General features: G+C 44.5%; 1 protein-coding gene across 1 annotated transcript in view; it reads right to left on the bottom strand.

Moving 5' to 3' along the window:
• LOC112263936 (SET-binding protein) overlaps positions 1-17,569 on the bottom strand; it is a gene marked incomplete at its 3' end in the record, with an annotated part of 69,052 nt that overhangs the window by 40,916 nt on the left and 10,567 nt on the right. The gene's annotated exons all lie outside the window — the stretch shown is intronic.

The raw sequence follows: 17,569 nt of genomic DNA, 5'->3' as shown, positions 1-17,569 counted from the left end.
CTCCCTGTTCACCCATGACTGCGTGGCCACGCACGCCTCCAACTCAATCATCAAGTTTGCGGACGACACAACAGTGGTAGGCTTGATTACCAACAACGACGAGACGGCCTACAGGGAGGAGGTGAGGGCCCTCGGAGTGGTGTCAGGAAAATAACCTCACACTCAACGTCAACAAAACTAAGGAGATGATTGTGGACTTCAGGAAACAGCAGAGGGAACACCCCCCCATCCACATCGATGGAACAGTAGTGGAGAGGGTAGCAAGTTAAGTCCCTCGGCATACACATCACACACAAACTGAATTGGTCCACTCACACAGACAGCATCGTGAAGAAGGCGCAGCAGCGCCTCTTCAACCTCAGGAGGCTGAAGAAATTCGGCTTGTCACCAAAAGCACTCACAAACTTCTACAGATGCACAATTGAGAGCATCCTGGCGGGCTGTATCACCGCCTGGTATGGCAACTGCACCGCCCTCAACCGTAAGGCTCTCCAGAGGGTAGTGAGGTCTGCACAACGCATCACCGGGGGCAAACTACCTGCCCTCCAGGACACCTACACCACCCGATGCTACAGGAAGGCCATAAAGATCATCAAGGACATCAACCACCCGAGCCACTGCCTGTTCACCCCGCTGTCATCCAGAAGGCGAGGTCAGTACAGGTGCATCAAAGCTGGGACCGAGAGACTGAAAAACAGCTTCTATCTTAAGGCCATCAGACTGTTAAACAGCCACCACTAACATTGAGTGGCTACTGCCAACACACTGTCAATGACACTGACTCTACTCCAGCCACTTTAATAATGGGAATTGATGGGAAATTATGTAAATATATCACTAGCCACTTTAAACAATGCTACCTTATAATGTTACTTACCCTACATTATTCATCTCATATGCATACATAGATACTGTACTCTATATCATCGACTGCATCCTTATGTAATACATGTATTAGCCACTTTAACTATGCCACTTGGTTTACATACTCATCTCATATGTATATACTGTACTCGATATCATCTACTGTATCTTGCCTATGCTGCTCTGTACCATCACTCATTCATATATCCTTATGTACATATTCTTTATCCCCTTACACTGTGTATAAGACAGTAGTTTTTTGGAATTGTTAGTTAGATTACTTGTTCGTTATTACTGCATTGTCGGAACTAGAAGCACAAGCATTTCGCTACACTCGCATTAACATCTGCTAACCATGTGTATGTGACAAATAAAATTTGATTTGATTGATTTGATTTGAAAGGACATGCAGCCAACTTGACAGAACTATGGGAAGCATTGGAGTCAACATGGGCCAACATCCCTGTGGAAAGCTTTCGATGCCTTGTAGAGTCCATACCACGACGAATTGAGGCTGTTCGGAAGGCAAAAGGGGGTGCAACTCAATATTAGGAAGGTATTCCTAATGTTTTGTACACTCAGTGTACATTTTATGTATGGGTGGTCCTGGGAATCGAACCCACTGTCCGGGCATTGCAAGCGTCTTGCTCTACCAACTGAACTACAGAGGAAAAATTCCCAGTGCTCCCAAAACGTAAACAACACACAACATTTCCACTGACCAGCCATTACATCCCATACTCTGTGAACAGGACCAAATCCACCTCATGCAGCCTGGCAACAAGTAACCTTGGCTTGTGCGAGCTGGAATGGCTCATAGAAGCAGGAGCCCATCTCCTGTTTCTGTAGTGAGGCAGCTTGATGTAGCCTACAAGTACACCCCCTGGACAGGATGCTAGTCTATTGCAGCGCCTTACCCACAATCGATCTCCTTAATGCTGAGTGTCAAGCAGAGACGCACTGGGTACCATTTTTAGAGTCTATGGTATATCCCGGCCGGGGACGAACTCCCAACCTTCCAAGCTCAGGGAGGACACTCAAGTCATGAGGCCACTGAGTTGGTCAACCTGGCAACAAGGGCCAGACAATTTTTTTGTGGTTGTCTTTCAGCTTCTGGAACATTGACAAACAGCTGGTGATCTCGTTAAATATAAATTGCATTTGTCAAATATATTTAATAACGTGCATCGAATTTGAAAGATGTTCATTCTCTGTTAGGAAATTATTGAAAAAATGTCAACTTTGCTTTCATGTAATAATACGCAGTCATTAGTATTCCCATAGACTGAACATGGCTGGTTAGCTACCTAGCCATGTGGCGCACCAGACCGCAAATGTCCTAATTTTATCTACATAAAACACCTCATTTCTGTCCTTTTTCAGTGGTTTTCTGTGTATAACAACTTCACCCTTTGACATTTAATTCATACAGTGCATTCGGAAATTATTCAGACCCCTTCCCCTTTTCCACATTTTGTTATGTTCCAGACGTATTCTAAAATGGATTAAATAAAAACATTCCCTCATCAATCTACACACAATATCCCATAATGACAAAGTGAAAATTAGGTTTAGAAATTGTTGCAAATTTATTTAAAATTACTCAAATATATTATTTACATAAGTATTCAGACCCTTTGATATGAGACTCGAAATTGAGCTCAGGTGCATCCTATTTCCACTGATCATCTTTGAGATGTTTCTACAGCTTGATTGGAGTCCACCTGTGGTAAATTCAATTGATTGGACATGATTTGGAAAGGCATAAGCTCCCACAGTTGACAGTGCATGTCAGAGCAAAAACCAAGCCATGAGGTCGAAGAAATTGTCCGTAGAGCTCCGAGACAGGATTGTGTCGAGCCACAGATCTGGGGAAGGGTACCAAAAAATGTCTGCAGTATTGAAGGTCCAAGAAAACAGTGGCCTCCATCAATCTTAAATGAAAGAAGTTTGGAACCACCAAGACTCTTCCTAGAGCTGGCTGCCCGGCTAAACTGAGAAGGGCCTTGGTCAGGGAGGTGACCAAGAACCAGATGGTCACTTTGACAGAGCTCCAAAGTTTCTCTGTGGAGATGGTTGTCCTTCTGGAAGTTTCTCCCATCTCTGCAGCATTCCACCAATCAGACCTTTATGGTAGTGGCCAGACGGAAGCCACTCGTCAGTAAAATCCACATGACAGCCCGCTGGGAGTTTTCCAAAAGGACCATGACGTTAAGTCTGGAGGAAACATTGCACCATCCCTACAGTGAAGCACAGTGGTGGCAGCATCATGCTGTGGGGATTATTTTCAGCGGCAGGGACTGGGAGACTAGTCAGGATCGAGGGAAAAATTTACGGAGAAAAATACAGAGAGAGATCCTTGATGAAAACCTGCTCAGGACCTCAGACAGGGGCGAAGGTTCCCCTTCCAACAGGACAACTATTCTAAGCACATAGCCAAGACAATGCAGGAGTGGCTTCGGGACAAGTCTCTGAATGTCCTTGAGTGGCCCAGCCAGAGCCTGGACTTGAACCTGATCAAACCGCTCTGGAGAGACCTGAAAGTAGCTGTGCTGTGACGCTCCCCATCCAACCTGACAGAGCTTGAGAAGATCTGCAGATAATGGGAGAAACTCCCAAAATATAGGTGTGCCCAGCTTGTAGCATCATACCCAAGAAGACTCGAGGCTGTAATCGCTGCCAAAGGTGCTTCAACAAAGTACTGAGTAAAGGGTCTGAATACTTATGTAAATGTGATACTTCAGATATTTATTTAAGGCTGTAACAAAACGTGGAAAAATTCAAGGGTCTGAATACTTTCCAAATGCACTGTATTTAACAATGATTTTGCTTGTCAAAGAAAAACAATCGCATTCGATCAGAAATTTGGTCAAGTGGTCAGGGCTACATAAGGTTAATAAAATGGCTCAAGTACAACAGGAAGCAATGCCTAACCCCTGAGTTGCTTCAGACCCTGAAGGATGACTTCCTGTGTGGAATGGTGGTAGACTTCAGGAAACAGCAGAGGGAGCAGAGGGAGCACTCCCCTCTATCACTGTGTCATCTTGTCTACTCTCTGTCCCTAGATGACCTGATAACCCTAAAAGGGGAAACACACACACAAAGAGGGAAAATGGGCAGAGAGAGACACAATGGTTTTAACCAATCACACAACTCCCTGCCCTCCAGCCCCCACACACCAACAATAAGGCCGTTGTCTCAGGCAGCACACACACACACTTGCAGTAAAGGAAACTCCATTTCTGGACACAGGACTGGTCTTCAGTGTGTGAGAGAGTGCGTGTGCATGCATGTCCACCTGGGCACATGACTGCAGCTGCCCCTTCTTTCCCCCCCATCTCATTTTCTCCCACTCTCACCCTCTCTGTCTGTAGGTGAGAGGTCACGCACAGCAACATTCCACACTGAAAACAACAGAGCAGTGAAGGGAACAGAGAAGAGAAAAGTGACAGAGCAGAGATGATGGGTTCTCATACTGCCATAGAGCCACCAACACACGCTGAGTTGTGTATGTACCACTAGACCTTGTGACTGTAGTCATAAAACAGATGTTTGTTTGTCCTAAGACAGACTGACTTACAGACTAACTGACAGAAAAGAAAGATGGAAAGAATGAGAGAGAAAGGAAAGAAGAGAGGAACATACAGTAAATAAAAACAGAGGTGGAATGAGAGAGGGGGAGAGAGTGGAGGGAAAGGTAGCAGTATGGGGACAGGATCAAGGGCTGATAGGGCAGTGTTGAAAGCAGATCTTCCCACCACACACACACACACACACTGACATGCGGGCTCTAGAGGACAGCTGATGGGGAGATCTCGTTTCACTGACAAACACACTTAAGCTTCAAGTGAGAAACAGTGAAAACCAATACTCTGCCGCCTCTCTGCCCCTTTCCATGTCTCCCCTCTCCTTGCCCTACTTCACCCTCTGCACCTCCGCCCATCTCCCTACTTTCCATGTCTCCCCTCTCCCTGCCCTACCTCACCCTCTGCACCTCCGCCCATCTCCCTACTTTCCATGTCTCCCCTCTCCCTGCCCTACCTCACCCTCTGCACCTCCACCCATCTCCCATGTCTCCACATCTCCCTTGCCTCTCCAGGGTAGACCAGATCCCCCCGACGCACACAGGTTACTCAACCCGAGGACTGATCCCAAATGTCGCCACTAAATCGACACTAGCCCTAACACACAATAATCGACTCAGTCTCTGTGCCGTAGGTAGTCTTACCCACACCTAACTGTCTCTGTGCCGTAGGTAGTAATACCCACACCTAACTGTCTCTGTGCCGTAGGTAGTAATACCCACACCTGTCTCTGTGCCGTAGGTAGTAATACCCACACCTAACTGTCTCTGTGCCGTAGGTTGTTTATTCTCCAAGCTATATCACACAATATTTGACATACAGCAGGTTTTTAAAGGACCAAAGAGTTTTGTCTGCTTCGTGTTTTCTTTTTTGCCATGGGAAACATATTGCCTAACTGGTATCATCACAGCCCTAATACACATAGTCCATCCCTCAGGGCAAGACAGCTGAGGGAGTGGAGGCCAGGGCCAGACTGCTGTTGTCTCAACCCTGACTCCTTCACATAAAGACATACTATTGGTCGAGTCAACATTCCCCAGCCTGCTCTTGTCTCTGCGACCCCAGAAGGTCAGGCAGGGTCAGAGTTCACCTTGCCTCTGTCTCTGTGCAGCCAGCCTACCCGTGTGTATGTGTGTGTGTGTGTGAGAGAGAGTGACCTTGCAGTCTTTCCTTCCATTTGAGGTTATGCACTGCAGCACCAGCAGTTCGGATTAGGAAGCAGAAGCGTTTGTGTTTGTATGTGTGTGTGCGCGTGTATAAAACGTTGTTTTGGCCATTTTGCACGGTCATACATCCCCTCAGAAGAGCAGGGGCGTGTGGGGGGTGGGGTAGACACAGATGGACAGCTGGTGTTTCTGTGATGGTAAATCACTCAGAGGCACCCCCCTGAAACACACACAACTCTGCTCCCACCCCCTCCCTCACACAGAGAAGCGCTCCTCTATATCAGGGATCATCAAGTAGATTCAGCTGCGGGCCAATTCTTTCTTGAGCGGATGGTAAGGGGCTGGAACCTAATTACAAATCATTTGTCAATCGCAAATTGACCACAAGAAGGACAAACAGATAACATTTGGCTTAAACATAATAATTTCAAACTCTGCTTACATTTGTATATAATTACGTACAATACATGATCAAAAGTATGTGGACACCTGCTCCTTCAACATCTCATTCCAACCAAAATTATGTCCATTAATATTGAGTTGGTCCCCCCCTTTGCTGCTATAACAGCCTCCATTGTTCTTGGAAGGCTTTCCAATATATGTTGGAACATTGCTGCAGAGACTTGCTTCCATTCAGCCACAAGAGCATTAGTGAGGTTGGGAACTGATGTTGGGTGACTAGACCTAGCTCGCAGTCGGTGTTCCAATTCATCCTAAAAGTTGTTTGATGGGGTTGAGGTCAGGGCTCTGTGCAGGCCAATAAAGTTCTTGCAACACCGATCGCAAAACAAACCATTTCTGTATGGACCTCAATTTATGCATGGGGGCATTGTCATGCGGAAACAGGAAAAGGCCTTTCCCAAACTGTTGCCACAAGGTTGGAAGCACAGAATCATCAAGAATGCCATATCCCTTCACTGGAATTAATGGGCCTAGCCCAAACCATGAAAAACAGCCCCAGGCCATTATTCCTCCTCCACCAAACTTTACAGTTGCCACATTTCATTGGGGCAGGTAGCGTTTTAGGGAAATCCGCCAAACCTAGATTCGTCTGTTGAACTGCCAGATGGTGAAGAGTGATTCATCACTCCAGAGAACACATTTCCAGAGTCTAATGGCAGCAAGCTTTTACACCACTAGAGCCGATGCTTGGCATTGCGCATGGTGATCTTAGGCTTGTGTTCAGCTGCTCGGCCATTGAAACCCATTTCATGAAGCTCCCAACAAACATTTATTGTGCTGACGTTGCTTCCTGTGGCAGTCTGTAACTTGGTTGTGAGTGTTGCAACCGAGGACAGACGATTTTACACGATACGTGCTTCAGCACTCAGTGGTCTTGTTCTGTGAGCTCCTGTGGCCTACCACTTTGCGGCTGAGCCGTAGTTGCTCTAGTCATTTCCACATCCCAGTAACAGCACTTACAGTTGACCAGGGCAGCTCTAGCAGGGCAGAAATTTGACAAAATGACATGTTGGAAAGGTGGCATCCTATGACGATGCCATGTTGAAAGTTACTGAGCTCTTCATTAAGGTCATTCTACTGCCAATGTTTGTCTATGGAGATTGCATGGCTGTGTGCTTGATCTGTCAGCAACGTGTAAAGCTGAAATAACCGAATCAACTCATTTGAAGGGGTGTCCACATACTTTTGTATATATACTGTATCTCTCTTTTATGTGTGGGAATACTTTGGAACAGATTTCCAACATTAAAATCACTTGGAGCTGATTTGCTGGTGTCAAACATCAAAACATGTACTGTTGAAGTCAGAAGTTTACATACACCTTAGCCAAATACATTTAAACTCCGTTTTTCACAATTCCTGACATTTAATCCTAGTAGAAATTCCCTGTCTTGGGTCAGTTAGGATAGCCACTTTATTTTAAGAATGTGAACTGTCAGAATAATAGTAGAGAATGATTTACTTAAGCTTTTATTTCTTTCATCATATTCCCAGTGGGTCAGAAGTTTACATACACTCAATTAGTATTTGGTAGCATTGCCTTTAAATTGTTTAACTTGGGCAAAACGTTTAGGGTAGCCTTCCACAAGCTTCCCACAATAAGTTGGGTGAATTTTGGCCAATTCCTCCTGACAGAGCTGGTGTAAATGAGTCATGTTTGTAGGACTCCTTGCTCGCTCACGCTTTTTCAGTTCTGCCCACAAATTTCCTATGGGATTGGAAGTCAGGGCTTTGTGATGGCCACTCCAATACCTTGACTTTGTTGTCCTTAAGCCATTTTGCCACAACTTTGGAAGTATGCTTGGGGTCATTGTCTAGTTGGAAGACCAATTTGCGACCAGTCTTTAACTTCCTGACTGATGTCTTGAGATGTTGCTTCAATATATCCACATACTTTTCCTCCCTCATGAAAGCCATCTATTTTGGGAAGTGCACCAGTCCCTCCTGCAGCAAAGTACCCCCACAACATGATGCTGCCACCCCCGTGCTTCACGGTTGGGATGGTGTTCTGCAGCTTGCAAGCCTCCCCCTTTTTCCTCCAAACATAACGATGGTCATTATGGGCAAACAGTTCTATTTTTGTTTCAGCAGACCAGAGGACATTTCTTCAAAAAGTACGGTCTTTGTCCCCATGTGCAGTTGCAAACCGTAGTCTGGCTTTTTTATGACGGATTTGGAGCAATGGCTTCTTCTTTGCTGAGCGGCCTTTTAGGTTATGTTGATATAGGACTCGTTTTACTGTGGATATAGATACTTTTGTACAATCTGGGATTGATTTGCACTTTTCACACAAAAGTACATTCATCTCTAGGAGACAGAACGTGTCTCCTTCCTGAGCGGTATGACTGCTGCGTGGTCCCATGGTGTTTATACTTGCGTACTATTGTTTGTTCAGATGAACGTGGTATTTTCAGGCGTTTGGAAATTGCTCCCAAGGATGAACCAGACTTGTGGAGGTCTACAATTTCTTTCTGAGGTCTTGGCTGATTTCTTTTGATTTTCCCATGATGTCAAGCAAAGAGGCACTGAGTTTGAAGGTAGGCCTTGAAATACATCCACAGGTACACCTCCAATTGACTCAAATTATGTCAATTAGACTATCAGAAGCTTCGAATGCCATGACATAATTTTCTGGAATTTTCCAAGCTGTTTAAAGGCACAGTCAACTTAGTGTTTGTAAACTTCTGACCCACTGGAATTGTGATAGTGAATGATAAGTGAAATAATTTGTCTGTAAACATTTGTTGGAAAAATGACTTGTGTCATGCACAAAGTAGATGTCCTAACCGACTTGCCAAAACTACAGTTTGTTAACAAGAAATTTGTGGAGTGGTTGAAAAACAAGTTTTAATGACTCCAACCTAAGTGTATGTAAACTACCGACTTCAAATGCATATTTTATTTGGTCAGAAAACTTGGGGGGACAAATAAAACGACCGCCTACAGTTGGGGAACCCTGGTCTACAGGCTAGAACACGTGAATAGACCAGTCACCCACAGAATTGACAGGTTTGCTAAACGTGGGTGTGACCAATAAAATATGATTTAATTTGATAAAAGACATACTGAAAAACACTACCCAGGGTACAGCCAACAGCTCATTTACATGTCTTAAGTAACACAGCTTTTATGAACTCATCAAGTCCTCTCAGGTCACCAACTGCCACCCATTCCTGGGATAAATTCACACATCAAAAGGCACACCACACAGACACCCGCCACACAGACACACCCGCCACACAGACACACCCACCACACAGACACACCCACCACACAGACACCCCCACCACACAGACACCCCCACCACACAGACACCCCCACCACACAGACACCCCCACCACACAGACACCACACCACACAGACACCCAGACACACACCACACAGACACACACCACACAGACACACACCACACCCACCACACCCACCCACAGACACACACCACACAGACACACACCACACACACAGACACACACACCACACAGACACCCACCACACAGACACCCAGACACACACCACACCCACCACACAGACACACACCACACAGACGCACAGACACACACACCACACAGACACACAGACACCCACCACAGAGACACCCACCACAGAGACACCCACCACAGAGACACCCACCACACCACAGACACCACACCACACAGACACCCACCACACAGACACCCACCACACAGACACAGTGCTCAGGGGACCACCAAGCATAGAGGCTGCCGAGGTGAGATAAGTGTTTATGTCCAAAGCCAGGACACACTTAGGCACTCAAAATACACAGACACACACAAGGAGAGAGAGAGAGAGACACACACACACACGGGGAGAGAGAGGGAGAGACACACACACAAAGACAGACTGGACTGCTTTAACAGCTTGTCCTTATCTCTGTCCACAGATAGTGAGATGGATTAACAGCTAAATCTGGCATACACACTCTGACCACAATCCCGGGTCTGTGTGTGTGTGTTGGACTGCTAACTGAATGTGTCAGGGAGAGTGATGCAGGGGTTGACCCAAGGTTCATTATACCAGAACACACACATTCATCGTCCACTACTAACACACACACCATTTACTGATTTGTGTGACAGAACATACACCACATCACTTACTGTGCACTGTGAATCTGATAATAATTCTCTCTCCTCCCCCCTACCCTCCCCCTCACACACACCTCCCGCCCTGAAGGGGCCTCTTAACCAGGTTCTCCATATGCCTGTCTCCCCCCACTCTCTATGGCTCACGTTCTGGCCTCTCCTCTACTCTCTGTCACCATCTGCCACTTCACAACAGAGAGATGAAAGAGAGAGACAGGGAAAGATAAAGACAGAGAGAGGTGGTTGGAGAGAGAGAGAGAGAAAGAGGGAGGGAGAGAGAAAGAAAGAGAGTAGGCAGCCCCAGACTGCCTCTCTTACACACACACACACACAGTTCCAGTCTATATTACAATGATAGCTAATAGCTGAATGGAGGGATAGAGGAGAAAGGAGAAAAGGAAAAAGAGAGAAGGGAAGGGAGAAATAGTGGGATAGACTAGAGGTAAGGAAAGAGAGAGAGGGGGAAAAGATGACAACAACCCATTGCAACCCAGTCAGTGAGCATGCTCACTCCGTTCCCTGACACCACGGCAGCAACTGCCAATTTTAACAGAGAGACAGACAGGATGAGAGGGAGATCACTCTGGATCAGAGGGTCAAAGTGCAAGTTTGCTCTAAACACACACACACACACTGCAAACACTACACTCCCCTAGGGACCTGAACAGACATTACACAGAGCAGTACAGTGACACCAAAGGTGGCTGTGTGAGAGAGGAGGAGGGTTAGAGAGACAGCAGAGGCCACGTGCTGATTTCATTAGAGGAGAGACAGAGAGAGGTCTGTGACCACAAATGGAGAGCAGAGGCCAGCTGTCAGTGGTTGATGTCAGCTCTATTCAAAATCAAATCAAATGTTATTGGTTACATACACATATTTAGCAGATGTTATTGCTGGTGTAGCGAAATGCTTGTGTTCCTAGCTCCAACAGTGCAGTAAAATCTAACAATTCACAACAATACACACAAATCTAAAAGTAAAATAATCCAATTAAGAAATATATAAGCAATGTCAGTGTGGAATTTACTAAAATACAGTAGAATAGAATACAGTATATACATATGATGTGTAAAGCAATATGTAATCATTATTAAAGTGACTAGTGTTCCATTATTTAAAGTAGCCAGTGATTCCATGTCTATGTACATAGGGCAGCAGCCTCTAAGGTGCAGGGTTGAGTAACCGGGTGGTAGCCGGCTAGTGATGGCTATTTAACAGTCCGATGGCCTTGAGATTGAAAAACAGCTTCTGTCTCTCGGTCCCTGCTTTGATGCACCTGTACTAACCTCGCCTACTGGATGATAGCGGGGTAAACAGGACGTGGCTCGGGTGATTGATGTCCTTGATGATCGTTTTGGCCTTCCTGTGACATCGGGTGCTGTAGGTGTCCTGGAGGGCAGGCAGTGTGCCCTCAGTGATGCGTTGGGCAGACCACACCATGCTCTGGAGAGCCCTGCGGTTGCGGGGGGTGCAGTTGCTGTACCAGGCAGTGACACAGCTCGATGGGATGCTCTCAATTGTGCATCTGTAAAAGTTTGTGAGGGTCTTACAGGACAAGACAAATTTCTTCAGTTGAGGCGCTGTTGCACCTTCTCCATCTGAAATGGGTGGACCATTTCAGATAGTCAGTGATATGTACGGCGAGGAACTTGAAGCTTTCCAACTTCTCCACTGCGGTCCCGTCGATGTTGATGTCTGCTTTTTCCTGAAGTCCATGATCAGCTCCTTTGTTTTGTTGATGTTGCGGGAGAGGTTATTTTCCTGGCACCACTCTGCCAGAGCCCTCACCTCCTCCCTGTAGGCTGTCTCGTCATCGTTGGTAATCGAGCCTACTATGGTTGTGTCGTCTGCAAACTTGATGATTGAGTTGGAGGCGTGTGTGGCCATGTAGTCATGGGTGAACAGGGAGTACAGAAGAGGGCTGAGTACACATCCTTGTGGGGCCCGTGTGTTGAGGATCAGCCTGTGTGTGTGTGTGCCCCTGAATGACCGGTTTCAATTACATATAAACTTTGACCCTATGTATTGTAGCCAAGGAAGCAAAGGAGCTACAGAGAGAGCTGAGAGAGAGGGAGATATACCAATGACCTAAGATCCATTCACTTCTGTACTAGTACACACACAATACTGTGCACATAATGAGATGCTTGGGTACAAGATGGCTGCTCTCCAGGGAAAAGAGAGAGTAAGCGAGGTGCTGGGTGTATGAAAGGAACAAACACACACACACACACAGCAAGCTGCATAGTGTATGAGAAGAGCTGAGCACACAGCAAGCTGCATAGTGTATGAGAAGAGCTGAGCACACAGCAAGCTGCATAGTATATGAGAAGAGCTGAGCACACAGCAAGCTGCATAGTGTATGAGAAGAGCTGAGCACACAGCAAGTCAACACAGGTTAATGACTCTAGAAGAGACTGCCACACACACACAAATGTATTTATACACACACCCATTAAGTGGTGTTGTAGGGGGGTGGAGTGATGGCATCTCATTTAAACAGCAATACTGGTCTTTCTATCAATCACTCCTCAAACTTTCGGTCTATGGAAATGTGTTAAGACATGGACAGTCAACCCAGAATATATCCATCTATATACACCCACAATAAGACTCAATCATGGACACTCTTACTGACAGTTGTGGCTGCTTTGCATGATGTATTGTTGTCTCTACCTGCTTTCCCTTCATGCTGTTGTCTGTGCCCTATAATGTTTGTACCATGTTTTGTGCTGTTACCATGTTGTTGTCATGTTGTGTTGCTACCATGCTGTGTTGTCATGTGTTGATGCCTTAGACAACACTACATAAAGAGAGACCTATCTTGTCATGTGTGTTTTGTCCTATATTTTTAATTCCAGCCCCTGTCCCCACAGGAGGCCATCATTGTCAATAAGAATTTGTTCTTAACGGACTTGCCTAGTTAAATAAAAAATTAAATAACGATAGCTATACAATCGGAACATATCCATCAACATAAACTTACCTTCTCAGTTGCCATAGGCAACAGCAGACGAGAGCCAAATTCATCACACAAGAAAACCCTCAAACAGTCAATCCAACACAGCTAATGTTTAAAGGACATTTACAGTACAACTATTCAACAACATATTTTAAACTATCAGAATCTGATCAGATCAATAGGGATGGGATCTCTCCTTACAAGCACAATTTGATAAGCATCTAGATACATGGGCTCCGATGCGATGCAGGAATGAGACTTTTAGTTGGAAACGATTCGACTAGTGGAACGAACCGATGTGATTAGGTTCAATTCGATACGATATGTTTTTCATAACTGAGTAAAATTTCAGGTCTGCTGAGCACAAACTTGAACGTTGTGAAAATTCTGTGTACCTTCCGGCGCGCATTTACTGTGAACACTGAGGTTTTACCCGCTTTAAGTTAGTTTTAACAGTAGTCAAGTAGGCTACTGCGGCTATTTGATCAAAATGTAGACCTACCAGTGGCCTACCATCAAAAACAATGGAGAAAATGTATCCCATAATATTTTAACATGGAAATAGCTGTTCTATCATTCAGCCTACAGTAGCAGCCAATGTGTGGTGTTCAATGTAGGCCTACATTCCATGAGACTTTTGAAAAAACATGCAGGGCTTGACTGTTTATCCACCTGTCCTTCAGACAAGGAGGTGACTGAAAAGGTTGTTGTGTTGTTTGATGCAAGAAACCACTTCACAAAATAAAATGCATCATTATTACCATACCATTATTACAGATAATCAGACAAATTACATTACCCTCTGCCTATTGACTACTTAGCTTATTCCAGCCGGTGTCAAAAGACAACAAAAAAAAGTTATTTGTCTGACTCACTTTTCAAAGATGTCTAGAAATGTAGTGAGCAATCACTCCCCCATTGCTGACAACAAATTATCTATAACGGGGCTAATAGCTCTCTAACTAGTAAAGGATATGAACAAATGTACACGTCACTACATGTTGCTCTCGCTTTGATCTTAAAACAAGCGCATCTACTCACGACCATTCATGCTGTAAAAACAGTCCAGTTCAAAGTGAATGGCACAGACCTCATATATGGCAATGATCTATTTGCATATAGGCCTACTGCAGCTCTGATTGGTTATGATGCACCGGTCTGTGTAGCGTATGGGCCTCAGTCGTGCCTGTCAATGTAATAGAATCCTACCTCAAAGCGTTCTGCCTACAACAAAATCTATTGCATACTTAGTTTTGCATACTAAGTCTTGCATAGCTCGTTTTGTTTCGGTATGTGATATTGAAAGTGGCTAATATTGCAGTGATTCGTTCACATTTCCCACAGTAAAAGGGAAACGTAACTAATGGGGAAAACTCAAAAAAATTTAAGTGAAGTTCATATTGCAGATGTTTCTTCTGCGTGACAGTCACACAGCTTAGAGGGAACATTGTATAGCAGATTAAAATGTTTTGAGCTAGTAATATTTCAATATTTATATTTAGAAACTAGCTATGACATACATAGCCAATTAATATAACAGCTTTGGATTTCACCTGTCTTAAAAGCGAATGGTTTTTAGCGTTTGGAAAATTACGGAGGACTGAGCTCTTCTCCTGTTCCAATCAGTGTGGCTCGCAAAAATGATTGCTGTCCTTTTTATGAAATTACACATTTAACCTGTTCATGTAAAAATGACTGAATGCACTGACTGTTTGAACCTGGCAATCGAAAAGCCCCAATCAGCAGTTAGATGTGCAATCAGCAAGATGTAAGTTGTGTCCACTCCGGTAGCCTACACAGCTAAAACACAATTTGACAGTGCTTTTGGTAACAATGACCCATAAAAATGACATTGGTCGTCCCTATATTAGTAAACTTTTTGATTATTATTGTATTTTTTTTTGTGAAGGTTCAGATCAGACAGACCATAATGTTCAAAAAGTACAGAAGCAAAGAAATGAAAAAAAAAATGTAATAAGCATTATTTTTCCCATCTCATCTCCCCTCTACCTCCCCCTTCTTAGTAGGTGCGACCCATTCCTATTCCCCCCTCCCTCCTTTGGCTCATGTTGTGGATATATCTATGCACAAAACAAAACATCATGGATAACTCATCTTGTGTTTGTATAATTGTTTGTGGGAACAAGGCACACGGATAGAATCAGCCTGCATTCATCAATATTCGATACAGATATTCAAAATACAATTAATGAATTCAAACATAATCGCATTATAATATCTCATAATAAGCTTTAAGTTTTTGACTACTCTATTAAATGTATCTAATGTTGTTTCCTTGGCACTGTTCACACGAGCGTTGTAGAGCTCTAGTGAAAGGATATCAAGGAAATGTTGTAGACATTGAGTTATGGTGAGCTTATGTGGAGGTTTCCATCTGGTCACCAACATTCTTTTTGCAGCGGTCAGTCCAGACAACCATACAAGTTTCTGGGGAACTGTGAGAGTCAGTGAAGTGAAGAGTCAACGTTCAACAACAGTATATTTGCAAGATAAGAAACTTTTTTCTAATCTGTATTCTGTTGGTAGTCTTTAAGATCTATATTTCATACAGTAACTGTTCCCATTGATTTACGGATGGCTTCTCGTAGTTTTTTTTATATATACAGTGACTTCAGAAACTATTCAGACCCTTTGACTTTTTCCACATTTTGTTAAGTGTCACGACTCCCGCCGATGTTGGCTCCCCCGCCTGTTCGTGCGGTGCTCAGCGGTCGTCGTCACCGGCCTACTAGCCGCCACCGATCCCTTTTTCTTTTCGGTTAGTTTTGTCTCATTTGTTACACCTGTTCCTAGTTTGTGTGTGCTTGATTTTCTTCCCTATTCAAAGTATGGAACCCGCCCCTTTGTTTTGATGTTCACGTTGTATCGTTTGGTGTTGTTAGTGCTCTGGACCTTGTTACCCGTTGGTTTGGGTTGGTCAGTGTTTGCGCCCTGCGTGTTGGGCATTTCATTTTGGTGCCGTATTAAAGTGCACTTTTCCCCTGGACCTCTCTGCGCCTGATTCCTCGCTACACACCTAGCCAGCCGTGACATTACGTTACAGCCTTATTATAAAATGTATTCAAATTGTTCAATTCAAACAGGTTTTTAGAAATGTTGGCAAATTTATACAAAATAAAAAAAACAGAAATATTACATAAGTATTCAGATCCTTTATTCAGTACTTTGTTGAAGCACCTTTGGCAGCGATTACTGCCTTGAGTCTTCTTGGGTATGACGCTACAAGCTTGGCACTCCTGTATTTGGGAAGTTTCTCCCATTCAACTCTGCAGATCCTCTCAAGCTCTGTCAGGTTAGATGGGGAGCGTCGCTGCACTGCTATTTTCAGGTCTCTCCAGAGATGTTCGACTGTGTTCAAGTCCGGGCTCTGGCTGGGCCATTCAAGGACATTTAGAGATTTTTCCCGAAGCCACTCATTAGTTGTGTGCTTAGGGTCGTTGTCCTGTTGGAAAGGTGTACGTTGGCCCCAGTCTGAGGTCCTATGCGCTCTGGAGAAGGTTTTCATCAAGGACCTCACTTTGCTCTGTTCATCTGTCTCTCAATCTTGACTAGTCTCCCAGTCCCTGCCACTGAAAAACATCCCCACAGCATCTTGCTTCTCATGGTTTGAGTCTTTAGGTGCCTTTTGGCAAACTCCAAGTGGGGTGTCATGTGCCTTTTACTGAGGAGTGTTTCTGTCTGGCTACTCTACCATAAAGGCCTGATTGATGGAGTGCTGCAGAAATGGTTGCCTTTCTGGAAGATTATTCCATCTCCACAGAGGAACTCTAGAGCTCTGTCAGAGTGACCATCGGGTTCTTGGTCACCTTCTTGACCAAGACCCTTCTCCCCCGATTGCTCAGTTTGGCCGGGTGGCCAGCTCTATGAAGAGTCTTGGTGTTCTTGTGGACCTTCAATGCTGCAGAAATGTTCTGGTACCCTTCCCCTCGACACAGTCCTGTCTCGGAGCCCTACGGACAATTCCTTCAACCTCATGGCTTGGTTTTTGCTTTGACATGCACTGGCAACTGTGGGATCTTATATAGACAGGTGTGAGCCTTTCCAAATCATGTCCAATCAATTTAATTTGCCACTCCAGTCAAGTTGTTGAAACATCTCAAGAATGATCAATGGAAACAGGATGCACTTGAGCTCAATTTCAAATCTCATAGCAAAGAGTCTGAATACTTCTGTAAATAAGGTATTGTTTTATATTTCTGAATTTGCTAAATCAAAAAAACAGTTTTTACTTTGTCATTATGGGGTATTGTGTATAGATTGCTGAGGAAAATGTTTTATTTCATCCATTTTAAAATAAGGCTGTAACGTAACAAAATGTGGAAAAGGTCAAGGGGTCTACTTGTGTTCTGACTACCTAACAACTCAGTAAGTGGATGGAGTGGGAGTGATTTTAATATTGCCAAAGCT

Source organism: Oncorhynchus tshawytscha, linkage group LG12, assembly GCF_018296145.1.
Source record: "Oncorhynchus tshawytscha isolate Ot180627B linkage group LG12, Otsh_v2.0, whole genome shotgun sequence".
Classification (NCBI taxonomy): Eukaryota; Metazoa; Chordata; class Actinopteri; order Salmoniformes; family Salmonidae; genus Oncorhynchus; species Oncorhynchus tshawytscha.
This window is presented reverse-complemented; position numbering and strand designations above follow the sequence as displayed.